Source organism: Trachypithecus francoisi, unplaced genomic scaffold (assembly GCF_009764315.1).
Source record: "Trachypithecus francoisi isolate TF-2019V2 unplaced genomic scaffold, Tfra_2.0 Lachesis_group0, whole genome shotgun sequence".
Classification (NCBI taxonomy): domain Eukaryota; kingdom Metazoa; phylum Chordata; class Mammalia; order Primates; family Cercopithecidae; genus Trachypithecus; species Trachypithecus francoisi.
The window spans coordinates 108,929,806-108,950,819 of NW_022681453.1; the positions used below are offsets into that span (position 1 = coordinate 108,929,806).

The 21,014-nt window shown below is 36.5% G+C and overlaps 1 long non-coding RNA gene across 2 annotated transcripts in view; it reads left to right on the plus strand.

The window, feature by feature from the left end:
- The window catches only part of LOC117083669, a 68,913-nt gene extending 57,175 nt beyond the window's left edge, over window positions 1-11,738 (plus strand). For both annotated transcript variants that reach the window (XR_004437157.1, XR_004437158.1), the window contains 2 exons: window positions 8,565-8,719; window positions 11,158-11,738. This is a non-coding gene — a long non-coding RNA (uncharacterized LOC117083669). The remainder of the gene's footprint in view (window positions 1-8,564; window positions 8,720-11,157) is intronic.
- Window positions 11,739-21,014: the final 9,276 nt, after the last annotated feature.

The window sequence follows — 21,014 nt, forward strand, 5'->3', positions numbered from 1 at the left end:
ACCTGAGATATAGTAGGTGTTCAATAAATACTTGTGAAAGGAAAGAAGGAAGGAAGGAAGGAAGGAAGGAAGGAAGGATATGAAGAACTAGTTTGCATTAGTAAGATAATCTGTGTTCTTCTGAGTATAGGTGAAACTAGTCTAAAAATATGTGTTTATTAAATGTTTATGAATACATCCTCAGAAATATGTATGTTAAAATCAATATAACATATTACTATATATCGAATGAATTTATATTTAAATATGACTTCAGTTGTTATAGCTTTTATTCTTTAAAAATTGGTATTTCAGTTTAAATATAAGGATGTACTCATTTAGGATTGATACTCAAGGGTAAAACAAAATTTGTTTCATTAAATCATCAAATTAATTAGTATCAGATCATCCAGTTTCTAGTCACCTTTCACGCATGGAGCTGATAGTAGTAGCTCATTTTTTGTTGGCCTTAGAAACTGACATATATTTATGACAAGAAGTTTCTAATCTAGAAACACAGGAAAATGAATAGTCACATTGCAGAAGGGATATAAATATGTTAATGAACTAAATCTCTCCACTTAAATCAGTCTTTTTTTGCTACTCTTTCTACACAGAGAAATTGATTCAATATCTAGATCGAACTCTGTGCAAAGGAGAATAAATTAAATGAAAATAACATTTGGAGAGTAAGAAAAAAATGAATATTAGAATGAGTGGACTGTGTGCTTTTCAGAGCCTTGGAAAAATGCCTGAGTTTAACAATTATGTGATAATGCAAATTCTATTTTTGTATGTAACCAAATATCTAATTTGTGGGTAGGCTTTCCATACAAGTCACACAATTCTTGGATGTCAAAAACCTGATCTATATCTCTTTGCTTCAATTCTTTTCCTAGGGTCAGGTAGATAAGGTGACAGACTGTGCAGTTTATGTAAACTAGATAGCAATGGTGCCCATTGGCACCATCCCAAATATGGGTTCATTTTTCAGGTGTTGGATTTATAAGAGAACTAAAGAAACTTTATTTTTATATAAAAATTTGATTTTTAAATATTTGAAACTAGTTAAAAATTTTTAAAGACACTTGGCAGGCTGGACTTGGTGGTTCATGCCTGTAATCTTAGCATGAGAGACCAAGGTGGGTGTACGGCTTGAGTCCAGGAGTTTGAGACCAGCCTGGGCAACATGGAGAAGTCCTGTCTCTATAAAAATTACAAAAGTTAGCCAGACATGGTGGTGCATGCCTGTACTCCCAGCTATTTGGTGGACTGAGATGGAAGGATAGTTTGAGCTCAGAAAATTGAGGCTGCAGTGAGCCATAATTGCACCACTATACTCAAAGCAAGACCCTATCTGGGAGACAAAGCAAGATCCTATCTCAAAAATGAAACAAAACAAAAGATATTTTGAAGACAAAATAATATAGAACTGAAGTGCAGTCTCTGGCCTCACTGCAAAGAGATTGGATGTTCATGCACTGATAGGGTTTGGCTGTGACCCCACCCAAATCTCATTTTGAATTATAGTTCCCCTAATCCTCATGTGTCATGGGAGGAATCAGGTTGGAGGTAACTGAAAAATGGGGGCGGGTACCCCCGTGCTGTTCTCTCGATAGTAAGTGAGTTCTCACAAGATCTGATGGTTTTATAAGGGGCTTTTCCCCTTTCCTCAGTACTTATCCTTCCTGCCCCCATGTGAGGAAGGATGTGTTTGCTCCCCCTTCTGCCATGGTTGTAAGTTTCCTGAGGCCTCCCCAGTCCTGTGGAACCATGAGTCGATTAAACCTCTTTCCTTTATAAATTACCCAGTCTTGGGCAGTTCTACATAGCAGCATGAGAACAGACTAACACATGTACACACACTAGTACCAAAATTTGGGTTTTGATTTTTAAAGCTTCACAGACTCTCAGCTTTCAATTACAGGTCTTACACTTTAACTTGGTTTATTTCTCTGCTTTTTGTTTTGAAATATTCTCATGAGCAAAACAGGGTTCCTAAGGCTTGGCTAAAATGGTCTAGATGGCTGAATGTTAACATATACCCAGTAAATCAATTATGTGCTTCTTGTCTATAAAGCCAGAACTAAGCTACTTATTGAGAATAAATAGCATACTAAAAAGCTAAATCAAGAAATATATTAACATTTCTCTATGCATTATGTGCAACCCAGGACAGTTTTAGTAACAATTACAAGAAAACCACTTAGAAAAAAATTTATCAGTGCAACTCATTCACTCCAATTGAAATGACTATGCAGTTGGCAAAGAAAGCATTGATATGCCCTTGATTAACATGCCAGATTTATTTATAATCTGCAACTGTAAACAAATAATCCCTTCTCTTCCAATGCCTTATCAGGGATGCTCTTCTGCAGTTCTGCCCAGCCTGTCTTGTCACATGCTCTGACATCTGCCAGTTCCGCAGCAGACATTGCCACTGTGAAGTCTAAGTTTAAATCACTCCATCCTCTGGGAATATCCTGCACAGAAATTTCCCTGACACATAGAAAATTCCGAGTCTCTCATGTAACCTTATATAAGTTCACAAAGTAAAGTATCCTGCTTTTTCAGGTCACTTATTCTCATTTACTGCATGTTGTCAGGGATTATTTGGTTTATTCTAACAGAATTGGGTATGCTTTTTTTTTTTTTTTCATTATGAATGACCTGTGACCACCATAAAGTCATCTGAACTGTTGGCAGTGTGGCACATCAGATATGCCAGATGCACATCAGTTATGCGTCTTCCCCACTCTTAACACACATCAAATGAAAAACAAAATCCAATTTGTATGCATTCTTGGAACAGAATATTGACAAGTAGTTTAAGCACTATTTATGAGGAAAACGACATAAAAAGTTTTTGAATTCCAAATTAAATTGTTAAAAATGAAAATAACATGACTGTAAACTCAGGGTTCTTAACAGTACCATAAGCATCAATATATACAAGCACCAAAAGCAGCAGTACATTCATCAGAGGGAATATTAATCTGTTTTGATTTATGTTTCTCATCTGGAAGCTGTTTTGTCCTCATTCCTTCCAGTATTCTGTTCAACTCTTTTCCCCTTTATAAATCTGAATATATTCTCTATTCATCCATTGCATAGTTTTGTAAAGGGGAACAGAGTTGAACAGACAAAACTTGTGTTCCAACATCTATTAAAAACGTTGAATACTAGAAGGGATGAGGACAAAACATATCTGAGCCTTGAAATTATGTTAAAATTCTCTCTTCTACTTTTTGCTATTTTTAGAACACTATTTTCAATACTAGCCTTTCCCCAGCTTATTCCATCACGTACTTCCCACATCTTTCAAAAAATTGTTCAATTTTTTCAGTGGCTTACAAATTCAAATTCTTCTTCTTTATTTGACTCTGAGTTTAAAATTATGCCAAGTCTACCTATCCTTAGAACAAACTTTATTACCAACCTTTTTCTCTTCTGTTTCTTAGCCTGGATCTCATTGACAGAATCCTCTTTATTTCCTTAATTCCTTATAGCCACTAAGTCTCAAAGAGAAGCTGAACGACCTTTGAAGGTCACTAGGATGCTACGTATTAGATGCATTGGCCTTCTTCAGTCATGTAACATTTACAATTTGGACTGTTCCTTGAAAACCCATTTTCTCCATGTCCTCTTCCTACTTCTGTAATTGTCCCTTCCCTGGCTGTTCTTTCTTTTCTATTCAATGCAGACATGCCCTAAAGTATTCACTTTATTGTCTTTTTTTAACAGATTGAACAATCATAGAAGAGTATTAGGTTGAGTCTCCTAAAGAAGCTTTTTTTTTTGTTTTTTTTGAGACGGAGTCTGGCTCTGCGGCCCAGGCTGCAGTGAGCGGCGCCATCTTGGCTCCCTGCAAGCTCCGCCCCCCGGGTTCCCGCCATTCTCCTGCCTCCGCCTCCCGAGGAGCTGGGACCACAGGCGCCGCCACCTCGCCCGATTCATTTTTTGTATTTTTGGTAGAGACGGGGTTTCACCGTGTTAGCCAGGATGGTCTCGATCTCCTGACCTCGTGATCTGCCTGCCTCGGCCTCCCAAAGTGCTGGGATTACAGGCGTGAGCCACTGCGCCTGGCCAAGAAGTTTTAACAATAAAATGCTGCAACTGTTCTCAAGGCCGAGCGCTGTGGCTCATGCCTGTGATCCCAAAATTTTGAGAGGCCGAGGTAGGCTGATAGCCTAAGAGTTCAAGATCAGCCTGGGCAACACGGCAAAACCTCGTTTCTACCAAAAATACAAAAGTATTAGCCAGGTATGTTGGTGCACGTGTTATTCCAGCTACTAGGTAGGTGGGAGGATCCCTTGGGCCTGGGACATTGAGGGTGTAGTAAGCCATGAGTACGCTGCAGCCTGGGCAACTGAGTGAGAACGTGGATCAAAACAAAACAAAACAGAAAACAACAACAAAAAAGTCTATGTATTCTATATATGCATGAATTAGAGACCTAGAGTAGCATTGTGCTTGACAGTGGGATCCCCAGCTTGCCATTAAACCAGGTTTAGAATCCAACATGGCCACATATTAGCAGTGACACGTAGGGCACGATACTTCACCTCTCTCTGTCTCAATTCTCCTACCTGTAAAATAAAGATAATAAAAGCACATCCCTTATTGTTCTGAAAATGAAATGACTTAATATTTGTAAGATGATTAGAATGGTATTAAGGGCATTGTAAGCATGCAATAATAGTATACATGTTCAACACAATAATAATAATAGGCCGGGCGCGGTGGCCCACGCCTGTAATCCCAGCCCTTTGGGAGGCCGAGGCGGGCGGATCACGAGGTCAGGAGATGGAGACCATCCTGGCTAACACGGTGAAACCTCGTCTCCACTAAAAATACAAAAAATGAGCCGGGCGAGGTGGCGGCGCCTGTGGTCCCAGCTCCTCGGGAGGCGGAGGCAGGAGAATGGCGGGAACCCGGGGGGCGGAGCTTGCAGGGAGCCAAGATGGCGCCGCTCACTCCAGCCTGGGCCACGGAGCCAGACTCCGTCTCAAAAATTAATAAGAATAAAATAAAAAATAATAGTGAACATATTCTTGTTATACATATTCTTCTTTCCAAATTGACCTTTTCCCTAACTTGATTTATTTTGGTCCAAATTAGTCCCCAGGCTGAGCTCTGTAACCAACTTTTTCATAAACAGTAATTTCACTCTCTTGCTTAAAAATTTCCAATGTGCTAATTTTAATTGACACCCCTGAAGAGAGCACTTTTGGTTAAACCCCTTCCAACAATCATCCAGTTGCCATGTATCTGTGTCCATTTTTTTTTTAATCGTTTTTGTTTTTGTTGTTTTGTTGTTTTTTTTTTCAGGCCGCTCATGTAAGCTGTAAATGCTTTCAGAGCTGGGACTCTACCTTTTTGTTACAGTAGTTCTTAGGCTAAGAATTCTGTCTGACCTACAGTACAATATCAAAAATACTGTCTGGATAAATGAATAAATCATTTCTTTATATCATGATAGAAATAATCATTACTTATTCCAAACAATGATTCTTTATCTCATACCTTTCTTCATATATCTTACTTTCTAGCTTATATTGAGATCGTTTGTGAATACAGTTGACCCTTGAACAACATGGGGGTTAGGAAAACATCCCTCCTGTGTAGTTGAAAATCCACATATAACCTTTGACTTTCCCAAAACTCAAGTACTAATAGCCCTCTGTTGACTAGAAGCCATATTGATAACATAGTCAGTAAACATATATTTTATATGTTATATCTATTATATACTGTATTCGTACAATAAAGTAACCTAGAGAAAAGCAAATGTTATTAGGAAAACCATAAGGAGGAGGCGAAAAAGGAGGAGTTGGTCCAGGTGTCTTGGGTGGGAGACGCTGAGGAAAATCAGTGTATGAGTGCACCCTCCTAGTTCAAACTCGGGTTGTTTGAGGGTCACGTGTATATCTTACTTTGCCTTTCAGCTTCTTAAGCTCACTGAGATCAAGACCAAATTTTATTCATCTCTGTTCATCTTTGATAGTACTTTGCAAGTACTTATTTCATATATTAGATTATCGATACATATTCGTAGACTAGATGAATTGGTAAATGTGTGCAAAATCTCTCTATAGCCAAGCGAATAGCTAATTAGTATTAAAATATATTAAATGTCTTTTAATGGCTCTAGAGTTATAGTTCAATATCTTCTAGGAGTTAGACTTCAAAGCACACAGGTGTTAGATTTGAAACAAACCATTGTATTCAAAAAACCCACCAAAAATTTATTGCCCACCAAGATAGGGCATATGCATTAAATCTGTCAATGATTTTTTTTTTAAGAATCAAGAATGTTACATAAATGAAACGTAAATATAAACATGACACAAAAGCTAGTAATAATCATTGTCTTTAAATCAGGAATAATTAAACATGGCAATGCTTGAAGTAATGCTGATCAGATTATTACTATCTCCTAAGGCAATCATCTAGGTTGTCGAAAGCACTATTTCATATTGCTGCTCATTCACGTTTAATGGAAAATAAATGACAAAATAACCTATGGAAAAGCATTTTCAAGCATTTTTTTAAAGTTTTGCCATAAAATTCATGTTTAAAAAAATTACTTGCAATTATATATATTTTGCATAGTTTATCTTGAAATAAGAGTATAGAATTTTCAAGTTATCTGAATCATAAATTTTCTCTTAAACATTGTTTTAATGAGAGGTTATTGCAAATTGGCTGATTTAATTTACATTTCATGGTATTATTTTGGTGAATGTGTCAGAGACACTACAAGCATAACCCAAGAACTCTTCTTCAACAAGGAGACTGAAATGTGTCCAAGGACATTCAAGATTCATTTAGAAATTCAGGATCAATTTGTTCTACATAGAAAGACTTTTTTTACATAACATAAAACTAGTTTTTATGTTTAAAATATTTTAAAGTATTTTTATTTAAAAAATAAAAGTGTAGATTTCAAGTATTTATAAACTTCTTGTTTAAATACATATTTTTCAGTTGAACAATTTTACAGGGCTACATTAAGACATTTCTCACTGCATATTCAAAGCTGTGTAGTATGTGGCTTATAATATCGATTACTTCTTTTCTTTTAATATTCCAAATTATTCTGCCTTTATTCAAGCTACAGCATCTCTTTGATATACTACTAAAACAATGTCTTCATTTGTTAATGTCTGCTCCATGGTCAGTCTTTCCTATTTCTGTCCCCACCACCCTCCATCGTTAAGCACAGTCTAAGCAATGCTGATATTATGTTGTGATCTTTCATTACTCTGGTGGAAACCATAAATAACTCCTCACAATTACCTAGATAAAATAATGAGAAATCTTTCAGCTGCATATAGCAAAGAGGCCATGATTTAGTTTTCTCTTCAGCAGCATTTGCTGCAAGTTCTTTTGAATAGTTTGCTCCAGCAACCAACTTCACAGGTTCCTAAACATGTCAAGCAGTTTCATGACTCTTGCATTTCCATATTCTGTCTCTAGTTTTTTTGAAATGCCTCCTACCATTTATTGGTTTGGCAAAGTACTACTTATTCCTTGGAACCAGCTGAAGATAGTTCATATCTCCGAGGAATTGCTGGACATATGTAGGCAGAATTGAAGGCTTTGTTCCCTATGATTCTAAAATATTTTGTATGAACTAACTTGTTTTACTAAACTTACTACTCTGCACTGTAACTGTTTGTATTCTTGTGCATCCTACCAAAGCCTGAGCACCGTGAAGTGTGCTACTGTATCTTACTCTTCAAATGTTTCTTAAATAGTAGGATTGATGGATGGATGATACTTGATCTTTTATTATAATGGTGACTATACATTTTGTGTAAGTTGACACATTTTAAAGAAATAAATATACCAATAAATCACTAATACTGTTACTATGCCTTGGTAAATCAACACGTCCTACAACATTTGAAATAACTGACATCTCAGCAACTAATTTACTTCCTGAGTTGTCTCCATTGTTGAGATCAATTTAAAGATCTCCTTTGAAACATGGATTTAGGAAGATGCAGGAAAGTAATGAGTATAGATGTTTATTTTTCATTTTGTAAGGTTTATTCATCTAATCACAACATGGAAGTTAAAAATTATTTAACTGTGCTTCTAGTATTTTTATTTTATGCCTAGAAGGCATCTCATATTATACTGCAAGCTGCCAGAATGTGTGACGTTTCTCTAGGTATATTTCTAAGAAAGAGACATTGACAGAAATGGAGTAGCAGAGGGTGACTTTAAAGTCAACCACTCAGTCACAGATGTGCTCCTAGAAATGCATTAGTGTCCAGGAACCAAACTGCATGCCACTGAGTTAAATCCTAGAAAACTGATACTGATGATAATGTAATCAACTGAAAACATGTCACGAAGTTTGGTTATCAATGATTCTTGGAGTCATAATAGCAGCATATTTTCATTAAGAAAAAATACATATACAAGCTAGTACCATTTCTACTCATAAGAGAAAAAAAAAAAACACAAGCAGTTTGCTAGATCTATTTTTAGTATAAGACTCTGACATGCATGTGTTAGACAAAAGGAGAGTAAACATCTATGAACTTTGGTCTTCGGTTTTTCTCACATAGGGAGAGCATTCGCTGAAGTGTAAAACGGAGAAAATAAAAATAACTTCAAAGAAAGCTGGAAGCAAGGAATCCAGGAGATTAGCAGGGATAAAATGAACAATTGGGAGAATGCCTACAATATCACAACTCTTTCATATCACATCAATTTTCCTCAGGTAATATTCAGTAGCAATTTCACAGTTTCAGAAGCCCAATACTTTTTTTCTGTGTGCAGGACTCTTGCACAGAAAGCAATAACTTCTCAAAAACAACCATCATGCAATCTCTTTTGTCAATAAAAAGCAGCAATGCCTGAAGCATGACATCTAAATATGCCTTAAATCACTCATGGGGCTATCCTATTAACAGTGCAATGCAGGCATAGGACCTTGTTTTATGCCAGTATCACGGATTTCATTCTTAATTTAAACAGGTATTCAGAAGATTTCCCATGAGTTATTTTATGACTATTTCTTTCATCATAAGTTTGCATGTAATTCCATAGACATGAATTTTCTGAATATGGCCACAAGAAATTGAATTTTCTGAATATTTTCTCAGACTTGATGTATCCTTAGTATAACAGGAGCAGCCCAACCTGGGTCTACTCTGTTGATGACAGAATGTCAAGTTACCTTGTAGGAATGACAGAGTCAAAATTGCCAATCATGTAGCCCAAGCATGCACAACAGAAAAAGTTTTGACCTTTAGCAACACCCAGAACCCATGATTCCTCCCTGTGGAACCAAGAAGACCAGGATATGACCAGAACCTAAACCCTGAAACCTTTTCCAAACTCAGGGGTCCATTGGCCCAAAAGGTCAGGAGCTAAAACCCTCCTCAACCTGCCTTACTGTAAATGGTCAAATTTGAAGTCCTTCAATTAGACTCTGCCAGACGAACATTTCTTAATCCTTTCCCTCGTCCTCTGGCCTCTTAGAACTTTCCCCAGACCCTAAATTAGTAAGATAGATGTGAGTTGCATCGTCTGTGTCCTTGCTGGCCAGCCTGGCAATAAAGACTTTCTTTTCGCAAAAATCATTGCTATAGTGTTGATTTCTATCTGTTGTGGGTAGTGAGCTCATATTGCTCAGTAATATTACCAGATAGTGGGTCACTACTGATTCTCAGATTTTCACAAGTCTTTAAAAGCTGGAAGCAAAGACTGTGTACTACTCTACATCTAGCTGATTATGGGGATTATGGGGATAATAAAAGAACAGTAGATACAAACAAATTTGTTCAAATAGACAACTTGAGTGAAATCCATGGTTTCTTTGACCATGTGGTTCTCTGTATTTGGACAAACCATGGTACAAATGACATTGTGTGAAGATGCTTGGCCACTGGTGTACATTTCTAAGGCTCAGAGTTTTTGCTGAATCCATTGGGACTGGGAAACCAATTTAGATGTAAGTGAATTCTTTGTTTTAGTTCAAAGTTATCAGTTGGTGTTACTAGCTTGGAACAATAAAGTAAGCTCACTAAGAAAGTGGACAACTATTTTAAGACTAAGAATAGGAAGAATTAAGATAATTTGGGAAGATAGAAAAGCAGTCAACAAATATGACAAGTACTTTGCATTCTTCCACATGAAGGAGATAGAAATATAAGATAGTCTTATTTTCAGGGTTAAAGTAAAAATACAGATACTATGAAACAGTACAATGCAATATGAAAAGTAACAGAATCCAAGTGCCTATGAAGGGCATAGAAGATAAACGATTCAAATCTGACTTAGAAGGATCACAGCATGTGCTACACTAGATAACAATGTTTGCACATGAATCAATAATTTGAACACTAGCAATTCTGACTTTATAATATTTTACCTAAATCTACTCTTATCTTCCCCAAAACAATATAACTTGTGCTTTAGAAAAATTTCTCAAAGAGACTAAATTACTTTCTAGGTTTTTTGCATTGGTTTGTGCCATTCACACTGCTTGAGTTCTACTTGCAACTAGTTTTTTTTTTTTTTAATCCATCTTCTATGTTATATAAGTGCCTCATTAATTCACCAGTAGCTCTCTAGATAATACTTAGCTGCTTTCCTTGTATGCTACCTGGGCACTTTATATTCATTTCTACTTCATATTTTATCATCAACTTAGCTGTAGGCTTTCTTTTACAGGCAGTATAATTATTGAGGATAAGGATGTACTTCATTCTTCTTTATAATTGGCTCAGGGCTTGATATATAGGAGATGCTCCATAAATGTTTTTTAGATGAATACATGTCTGCATGCGTGGGAGTACTCAAGATTATTTGAGTAGTTAGTGACCTCCACAGTGTGATACGAAGTTTGCCACCCTTATCTATTTGTCTTTGCTTAAAGCCATTCTTCCTGGTTTTGAAATAGTCCTATCCTTGAACATTGCTTACAAAAACTACCCAAGCATCATCAGGGAGGATTTTAGTGAGTATAGAAAACTTTCTAACACAAAGTAGGATGCAAAATTTAAAGTAACTCATAGGTTGCCAAGACAACATTTCTTCAGTCTCACAGTTTTACTGAAATCTGATTCTGAAAACCACTTTATCTAGAATTTCATGTTCTACCTCACAATGCTTGATGTTTATTTTAATGACATCCTCAGTATCTCTTTACAGATATCATCTAACTCAGTGATTCCGTCTCATAATGCCCGTGAACTCTGGAGGAGGGGTTCTTATAATATTTGATGCTACGGTGCTACAGAACATCAGAAAAAGAAAAGAAGAAGAAGAAGGAGAAGGAGAAGAAGAAAGCGAATGATAGTTACACTGATAAAAGAATGCTAAGAGAATGGTGAATCCTTTCTGTTGTTGAGCCCACTTCAGAAATGAACTATGATTATCCAGGCTATGATTTTCTTAAGGTCGAGTGGAATCAAGACATAAAATAAAACTAAAATAAACCACTGGCAGCAGCCACTGAAATTTCCAGTTCTCAAAACAGCTTTCTATAACCAGAGTAGGATTTTTGCTTAGATTTTCAATTCTGTCTAGCCTCCCCAGGTAGACAGAGGCTAAGGGGTTGGGCAATTGAGATAACTGAAAGGAAAACATTTTACAAGAAGTAAAGCTAGTAACTAGCATGTAAGGTTTTTTTTTTAATTTGATAATCCAACTATTTTTAAATTAAACCTAATATACAGAGATGTGTAAAAATGTGACTCACTACTGATATTCTTACTATTTTTTTTGTTTAGAGAACACAGCTATTTTTCATTAAACTGTTATTGTGTTTATCTACTTGTGTTTATTACGGCTGTCTAACATAAAATTTTAAGTGATTAAATTTAAGTTAGTTGCCTTCATTTTAATTATTTGACCTAAATAAACGTGGGCTTTTGAAAGGGATTCAGATCCCAGGCAGAAAAAGGATTACGATATTAATGATGTTGCTAATGTCACAGAAAGGAGATTTCAGATTTCACTGTAGCTTAGTCTCTTGTGACCTTCGGGATGCTTTATCATCTGTAGTGAATTTCAAAAATGACCACAATAATTCATAATCCTTCCATCAAAACATGGGAGGGGGGATTCCTTTTTTCCACATATTGAATACAAGTTTGTCTTCAGACTGGTTTTGATAAAATAAATGAGTCAAAAATGCAATTGCACCTCTGAATCTAGACTTCAAGAGGACTTGCAATTTTTATTAAGTTCTTGGAACTCCTACCATCTGCTGCCATGTGAACAAACTCTCCCTAGACTGTTGGATGAGGAGAGACATGGTATAGCCACCTTCATTAGCCATTCTAGTAGAGAGAAAAACATCAGATGTGAGAATAAGACCATTTTAGATATCATGGCCCATGACCAAGTCCATTAGTGACCACAGAAGCATGAGCGGGCCCAGCAGCAATCAGCTTAGTCTGACAAGATCAGCAGGAATGCTCAGATGACCAACAGACTCATCAACAATGATAACGATTAGTTTTAAGCACCACCTGTGTGGGTGGTTTGTTACATGTCATAAACCAGCTGATGCAATCTTCATTTTTACATTCAATAACCATACTGTTGAGCACCAATTTATTTATGGTATGTAAGCCATTGTATTAAGAACTGGAAATACAGAAGTGAACAAGTCATAGTCACTGGCTTCAAAGTAATCACCACCTTTTGGGAAATACATTTAAGTCAACAAGCATCTTAACACAATACAGTAAGTACTACGATAGGGACAAACAGAGGTTTCTATGGGCCATCCAAGTGCTCCATCCAAGATGTATCCATAAAACTGTCCATCTTAATTATGCACGTATAAATGCATTCTTATTTACAGACTTGTATAAAGTCAAAATAGCCAAACTGACATTCTGTTTAAATGCAGCGTGCTGAACTAATACTCTTCCTTTCTCAATTATCAAATAAAAGAATAAAAAAATTAATTATATCACATTCTACTCTTCCTGGTTAGCAAAAACAGAGCTCTTTATAATCAGGCAGGGAGAGGAAAAAGCCAACTTTTATTCAAAACCATAATGCAGGTTTCTAGTATTACAGAAAGTACAAAATCAAGGCCATGCCAGTGGAATTTATTCCAATTTGACTTAGATTCTCTAGTTCCATGGAATGAAACTGTTTCCCTTGAGTAGATGCTCTTCTTTCTTAATGATTTAGAAAGAAAATAAGAAACAGTTTTCTTTGATGGGGAAAGTGAACTCATGATGATGCTCACATAGGGAACTGGATTTAATTCACTTATCCCTCCATGCCTTGACTCTAAACCAATAATGTCCAGGAAAATCTCATTGTTCTTCAGGGAAGATCTCCATATTCCCCATTTATGGTCAAGTGTCTGATCTGGTTCCAGAAGAGCCTCACGATATATGTTTGGTGAGGCTGGGGTAGGGTTAGCATTTCCTATTCCTAATCATTGTGTGGGGTTGTAATGAAGTTAGTACTAGAGAAGCAAAAGCTTCCTTGTTTGTCTCACTGGATTTGGGCAGTAATGATAAAAGCATGTGCAAACATTGGTCTCACCCCACTCCCATGATGACAAACACAGAGATTAACAATCTGTAAATGCAGGATTCTGACTCACTTCCTTACACAAAGATTCAATTTCTATGCTCAGTGTTTGAAGTTATTCCCATCAGCTAACCTGAAGTAGAAGATATCTTTTATAGATGTAGATGCAACTTAGGAAAAGATTGTGTTCCCATGGTTAAGGGACACCTAGGGAGCTGGAGATGTCAAGTATTTTACCATATAAAAACTATTTTCAAACAAAAGGTTAAGCCCTCTGAGTTATTTTAATTAGGTTGAACATTGTTTATAGAATTTCACATCAATTTCTACCTAAGGTAGAAATCAGCTAGATTCTACTAGGTACATGTTGTTCAACCTTGATAGCAATAGTCTGTTGGGAGAGGCAAGTCTGAATGTCAGGAACTTTTTAAATTTTTAGCTCTGTATAGAATGAGACATTAATATTCTTAGACTCTGCACATAAAGATTCTTTAATGTAAATAGGAAATATAAGCATTTATGTATAATTCTGGTTGTGGAAACATTATTCTTAATGTATAAAGTAACAAAAGGGAAATATAAAATTTTATTGTATTTGTACAAAAAGACCCCTGTCATGTATTTTTTCATGTTATAATTAAACACACATAAACCTAATAGTAACAGAAAGAAATTCATGCCAGCTACTTAACTACGTTATCAGTTGACAATCAAGTGGCTCCTCTTGTAAATCAAGTAGGGGAACACTCTTTTAACCACAATTTCTTCTAAGTAATCTCTTCTAATACACATCCCATTATATATAGTTTATATTTTTTATTGCTTTATTCTTTAATGCTGGCTTATGTACTGACAGTGTGGAAAACCTAAGGACATCTTCGTGGTGTGATACATGTGATGTGAATTACTTAGTAACTTTAATAATATAGTAACTATTCTGGTTTTTGAAGTGAAACAAGTTGATATGGCCAAATAATTGCCAGGAGCCGGAAACACTGATGTAAAGCTTGACATTCTCTAAGTGATGTTGATGTTATACAAAAACCTACAGCAGTCACGGTTTAAAAATATCAACTTGAAAACTCTGTCTCATTCAATGTGCAAATCCTATAGTAAACATTTGATATGCAGCTAATCTTGAAGTTTCTTGTTTTGCTTCTTCTCACATCAGCAAATGTGTAGTCAATATAGCATGTGCAAAGACTCATATACAATTATGTATATAACAGATTGTAAATATCCTTTCACTTTTCTCTGATTAACATATTTTTATGTGCACAGAATATTCAAGAATAAACACATGATACCCAAAGAAGGTTACAGATAGGAATAAATCATCTTTATTTTAATGAAGCAAACTTCTTCTTGTACTTCTAACCCTTGTGCTCAAATTAAAGAGTAAAGCAAAGCACTGCTTAGACAACGTTCATAAATTTATACACATACGCAAACACACACACTCACATGCTTGGATTCACTTGTGTGTCAGCCCTCTGCCAGAAAATGTCCAGGATGCAGGGGCCATGAATCGAATGATGTAACTACTCCTGGGGGAGACACCCTTTCTCAGGTGAGTGTGATGAGAGAAGTGTGCGTAGGTTATCATGGGGAGGCCGGGGAAGGAATGAAACTCAACCTGTCGGAAAGAAGAGTTGGGAAGGAAATGACATACGAGTCAGCACCTGGCCTAGTGCCTGGCTAGGATAAACAGTAGAGAAATTTTTGTCTAGTTGATTTTTTTTTTTTTTTTTTGAGACGGAGTCTGGCTCTGTGGCCCAGGCTGGAGTGAGCGGCGCCATCTTGGCTCCCTGCAAGCTCCGCCCCCGGGTTCCCGCCATTCTCCAGCTCCCCTCCCGAGCTGGGACCACAGGCGCCGCCACCTCGCCCGGCTCATTTTTTGTATTTTTAGTAGAGACGGGGTTTCACCGTGTTAGCCAGGATGGTCTCGATCTCCTGACCTCGTGATCCGCCCGCCTCGGCCTCCCAAAGTGCTGGGATTACAGGCCTGAGCCACCGCGCCTGGCCTGTGTAGTTGATTCTTGAAGGTGCATTAAAGCAGTTACATGTAATTAGTAGGGACCTTCATACTTCCTAAAAATTTATTGCTACCCAGTAGGTGTACACACACACCTGAACCAGTTGGATCATATCCGACTTTTACTAAATGCAAAGCTCTCTGTAATATTCTACATAGCCTGTTCTATTTCATTAAATACACTCATTGAGATCTACTAAACGAATTTTATAATTTATTAATGAGTGTCTATCGACAGTTTTAAAAATACTGTTCTTGGCCATGGAGAGGCATTGAAAGTTGTGAAGCATAGTGGTGTTACTGTCACGTCTTCAGAGTTTTTTCTGGTATGTGTGTGGACACAAGTCTAGGTAGAGAAACAAGAGGCAGTTGTAATACTTCTTTCAAAAGGTAATATTAGACAAATTAGAGCAGCGTTAGTAGGAATTGAGAGGAGAGTTTTAAAACCCAGGAAATATTTAGCATGTACATCAACAGGACTTTGTTATTCAAGGGGTATAAGTAGCTGGAGACTTGCAAAAGGACGAAGAGAGAGACAGACCAAAGATAGAGCCCAGTTTTATAACATGACTGACTTAATGAACGCTGATGTTGCTGAAAAGGTACAATAAATGTGAGAGAACGATCCAGGTTAGACAGGTCAAATTTGAAGCATCTATGTACTCAGAGACACAGAGCTGGCATTTGGCATTTGGATGTTAGATCTGAGGTTGTGCTAGGAATTCTGAGAAAGAGATCTAACTCTGTAAGTCATCAGCAAACATGGGTTATGTATAAGTGTGAACAAAAATGACATCAACCAAAGAGATACTGCAGAATGAAAATAGCAGACCCTAGTTGCCGAACTCTGAAGAAAGCTAATATCTACAGACCAAGCAAGAGGAGTCTCAAGAGAAGACAGTGTGGAAACTGGAGAATCAGGAGATTGTGACAATTCAGAAAACCAATGAATGATTTCCAGATTTAAGGAGGGATAAACAGTGTCAAAGGCATCAGAGAAGGCTGTTAATACCTGACCAATGAAGGTTCATTGTGTTCAGAATTACAAAGCCATTGAGGGAAAGAGAGGCATTTCTGCAAAAACACCTGGGAAAGAAGCCGCATTGCCATGGGTAGAGTAGCAGGCATGGAGACACTGCTTACATAGTACTCTAGTGAGAAGTTTGAAGGTGAATGGAATAGAAAAAATATACGTAATAAAAGAATCCTATGGAGTCAAGGGAAGGTTCTTTTATTGTGATGGTTTGTTTTGTTTTCATTTTTGTTCAAACACGACTAAGATTTTCTACAATACATTGGGGAAGGGAATAAAACTGGTGAAGCAAGGTCTTAACGTCACCGAGAGAGGATGTTTTCTCATAGCAAAATAGACTCCTCTACATCTCAAGGTGTCTTTAGTGTCCATTGGAATTCCTGCTATACATTCAGATTCTGAGTAGCCTCTGACTCAAGGGAGGGGAACATAGATCCCACGTCCTGATACAAGGAATGTATATTCTACTCTTAGACCAGTAGAAAATGGCAAAAGAGAAATCATGCTATTTTCAGGGCCCAGGTGTCAAGAAACAGGCGGCTTCCATTTCCCATCTCTTGAAACAGTCAGTCTGGGAGCTTTTTGCTGCCATGTGAGATGTCTAAATGCTCTGACAGGTTCATGCTGAAATGGGCAGGTGTAAATACTGAGGTCAACCGTCCCAACTAAGCCCTGCCTTCCAGCCATCTCACCAGGGCATTGAGTGTGTGAGTGAAGCTGCTTCACTCTTCCATGTTATTTCTTCAGGCTGGTGAACAATAATTGTTGGCCTTAGTCAATGACCTACAGAGTACACAAAACCACCCAGCTGAACCCTTACCCACAAAACCATGAACTATGATAAATAGTTTTTGTTTTAAGCTGCTAAGTTTTAGGGTAATTTGTTAGGCAGCAGTGAGTAATGGAACACATGCTATAAAAAATACTGACTATTCTATTTCACGTATTCACTCATGACTCAGATTAACTAATTAAATACACATGTTGTAAACACGTACAGAAGACATTTCCTGTTCACCCCTCAACTATCTTATTGGTAATTACACACCTTACCTTTTTATTGATATGGCACCTAAGAAAAAAATAATGATAGAATTTTTCAGTATTTGATTTTGTTTCGTTGAATAATAATATATGCCTATTTTATTTTAAACATTAAAAATGCAACATTTAGATATTTAGGTTAGATACCAAAGAAAATGAATAATAATTAGAACATTAATTTTTTTAGCCATATCTATACTTTTAAGTAATGTTTCTTTATAAATAGTAATAAATACATATCACTGCATATCGATAAATATTTCCTTGTTGATAACACATACTTCAAACAGACTCGTGGAAATGAATTAATAATCTCAGACTGCACAAAATTATCATGAAACCTGGTTACATCTTCCAAATAATGCTGCTGCTTCTCACAATACTCATTTTGAAAAAAATATACATATCCTGGTAAGAGGCTTGATTTTCAAAGTAGATTACTTAGGCTTTTTTTTTTTCATGGAAACTGGGGCCACTTGAACAATGTAAATCATATAAAAAGCTCCACTGTAATCCCAGCACTTTGGGAGGCCGAGACGGGCGGATCACGAGGTCAGGAGATCGAGACCATCCTGGCTAACACTGTGAAACCCCGTCTCTACTAAAAATACAAAAAACTAGCCGGGCGAGGTGGCGGGCGCCTGTAGTCCCAGCTACTCGGGAGGCTGAGGCAGGAGAATGACGTGAACCCGGGAGGCGGAGCTTGCAGTGAGCTGAGATCCGGCCACTGCACTCCAGCCCTGGCGACAGAGCGAGACTCCGTCTCAAAAAAAAAAAAAAAAAAAAAAAAAAAAGCTCCACATAGTCCGTTTTCTTTCATTTTTGTGCAGTTTCCTGCAGACTATAATAACAAATTGTTTTATGACTTAAATAATGTTGAGTGTGAGCATTTTCACCATGGAAAGTTTGGGCACAAACCACAGGAAGCTGTGATGCAGTAAATGAAATTTTTCCCATTGAGTCAGTGTTATCTTTAGTGTCCCACAACATGCTAGGACTCATCCTGCTGCTAATGTGAATTCTTTTAGGGAAAAGCAATTAATAAAAAAAAAAAATAGAGTCTATATCTTCATTTTCAAGTTTTCCTCATCTCCTTAGTACACTGATGATGAAAATTTGTGTATATAAGTACAGGTATGAGTTTTGTAAACATCTCTCAAGGGACAAGGGGACTGATGGGTAAATGAGAAAATCTCTTTCTACAACTGTTCAGAATGTTAGATGAGCTGAGATTAGGTATTTTAACTAGTGGCAAGTAAATTGATTATTCCACATGATATAATAAATTTAAGGCACATAATTTCTGTGCAACCATCTTCTAAGATAAAAGGCAGTTATTTTGACATTAAAAGCAACAAGTTTAGGAAATTAAAAGTTTGTTAAAAATGAAATTCATATAAAATTGCTTATGACATTATTTCTGCTTACATTCTATATTGGGTGCACACTAATTTGGCTAACAGTATTATGGGCAATGCTATTATTTATTCTATTATAGTTTAAAACAAAATATGCTTTTGATTGTAATTTTTATTGCTTGGAATGCAATGAAAAAATGCTGGAAAAAATGCTATAAAAAGCAATTTTGGACTGAACTGCCCTTTTATTAATTATTTCTCTGCTTAATAAAAACTAATTAATGATAAGTACATTTGAAGAGATACTTTTGTGTAAGTGATCAGACATAGAATAATTTTTTCAGTGTATAATTTACTGTAAATATCTGAGAAAACAGAAACTTTTCACAATACCTGCTTTCCACACAGTAAAGAAATAGCTTGAATTTCAAAGGATTACATACTATAAAGATTTTTAAAAGTTAACCTTATGTAAGCAATTTTAACAATAGCAGTACTAGAAGAGGAAGGCTAGTCTCTACTAATGTATGTAAGAATTCTTACTCTGTTCTTTTTCATTAGTGAATTCACAATTCACTGATTTAGTTAGATGAAGCCTAAAAGCAAAGGTTCATAAATCCTTTATCCAGTGGACAGATACTTGTTAAGTGCTTAATATGTATTAGAGATAGAGTCATAGAAAAACATCTGAAGTATTTAACCTTGGGAAACTTAGTCTTTAATGGTGAAAATATAGATTAGAGATAAATAAATGAAGTGCAGTGTGTTTGGTTGCAAGTACTAAGAAGGATATCAGAGCAGGGTAAAGGGTATTGGTGTGACGGTTCTGGGAAGAGGAGTATTCCACCTTAAATGGTTTAATCAGGGAAAATCTCTCTGAAAAGGTGACTGTTGGGTAAAGCAGAGTGAAATGAGGGAATGAGCCATGTAGATAGATATTCTCTACTAAGGAAATAGTAAGGAACAATGACATTCTGTGTTCTTACTAAGAAAATAGGATATGAGACCCAGCCACTTCAACAGATGAACCAAGGGAGAGGAAGGTGATGAGGGCACAGACCTAGAAGGCCATGGTGAGAACTTTGAGATTGATTCTTGGGAAGATAAGCCATCACCATGTTTTGAGCAGAAGAGTGACAGTTTGTCTTTGGTTTTGAAAAGATCACTTTGGCTCTTCTGAATGATTAGATACAAAATGTGGATTTATGTTGGTCGTTAATAACAAAGAAAAGTAAATCTCAATTTCTCATGTTGTGAATCATTATTAGAAAATGAGACAAATCCAGCTCCAAGATTCAATTTAATAGGTAGTTTTCAAGATATTTGCAATACATTTTATGGATATAATTGTACTCAATCTTGAGGTCTTGTCATTATCATAAGCCCTAATGTCAAATATGAAAATTAGCATTTCTCAATGGGGAATTCTGAAAAGTTCTTGGGTGATCTTCCATTAGCATCACTTTTACTTCCATTTATAGTCTTGCATGTCTTTCAAGGTCTAAATTGCTATTCATCTAGCTCTCATCCAGCAATGAGTAATTTCTAATAGACGGATCCTCAGTTAGCTTCTGCATAGCAAAAAGCATGTGATGTGCTAATTGAATCTCAATTAGCTTACATCATATCTCTTACAGAATTTCAAAACATGATTGTTACCACATTAAAGGCTCAGAGGAAAGAGGACAAGTATTTTTCTTTATGGTTTACTATGAACAGGGATCATCTACCTGTATAGGAATCATATTTTTTATTGTATCAAAATGGAAATGAAGCCTATTAAGAAATAAGGTGTCCTCTTCCATGGGCTGTCAGAAAATACCATGGGGCACAAGATACATTCACTTTGGAGTACAGATACAGGTGATATTACCGTCCACAAGAAGCCACACCACAGGCTCCTTCTCTTCTCACTTCAGACTCTGTGATTTGCTTCAACTCTAAAAAAAATTAGAATAAATTATGGCCTCTTACTGGAAAATCACTCATCTGGCCTTACTTTAATCTCTCTTAGACTTGAGTTCACAAAGAAAAC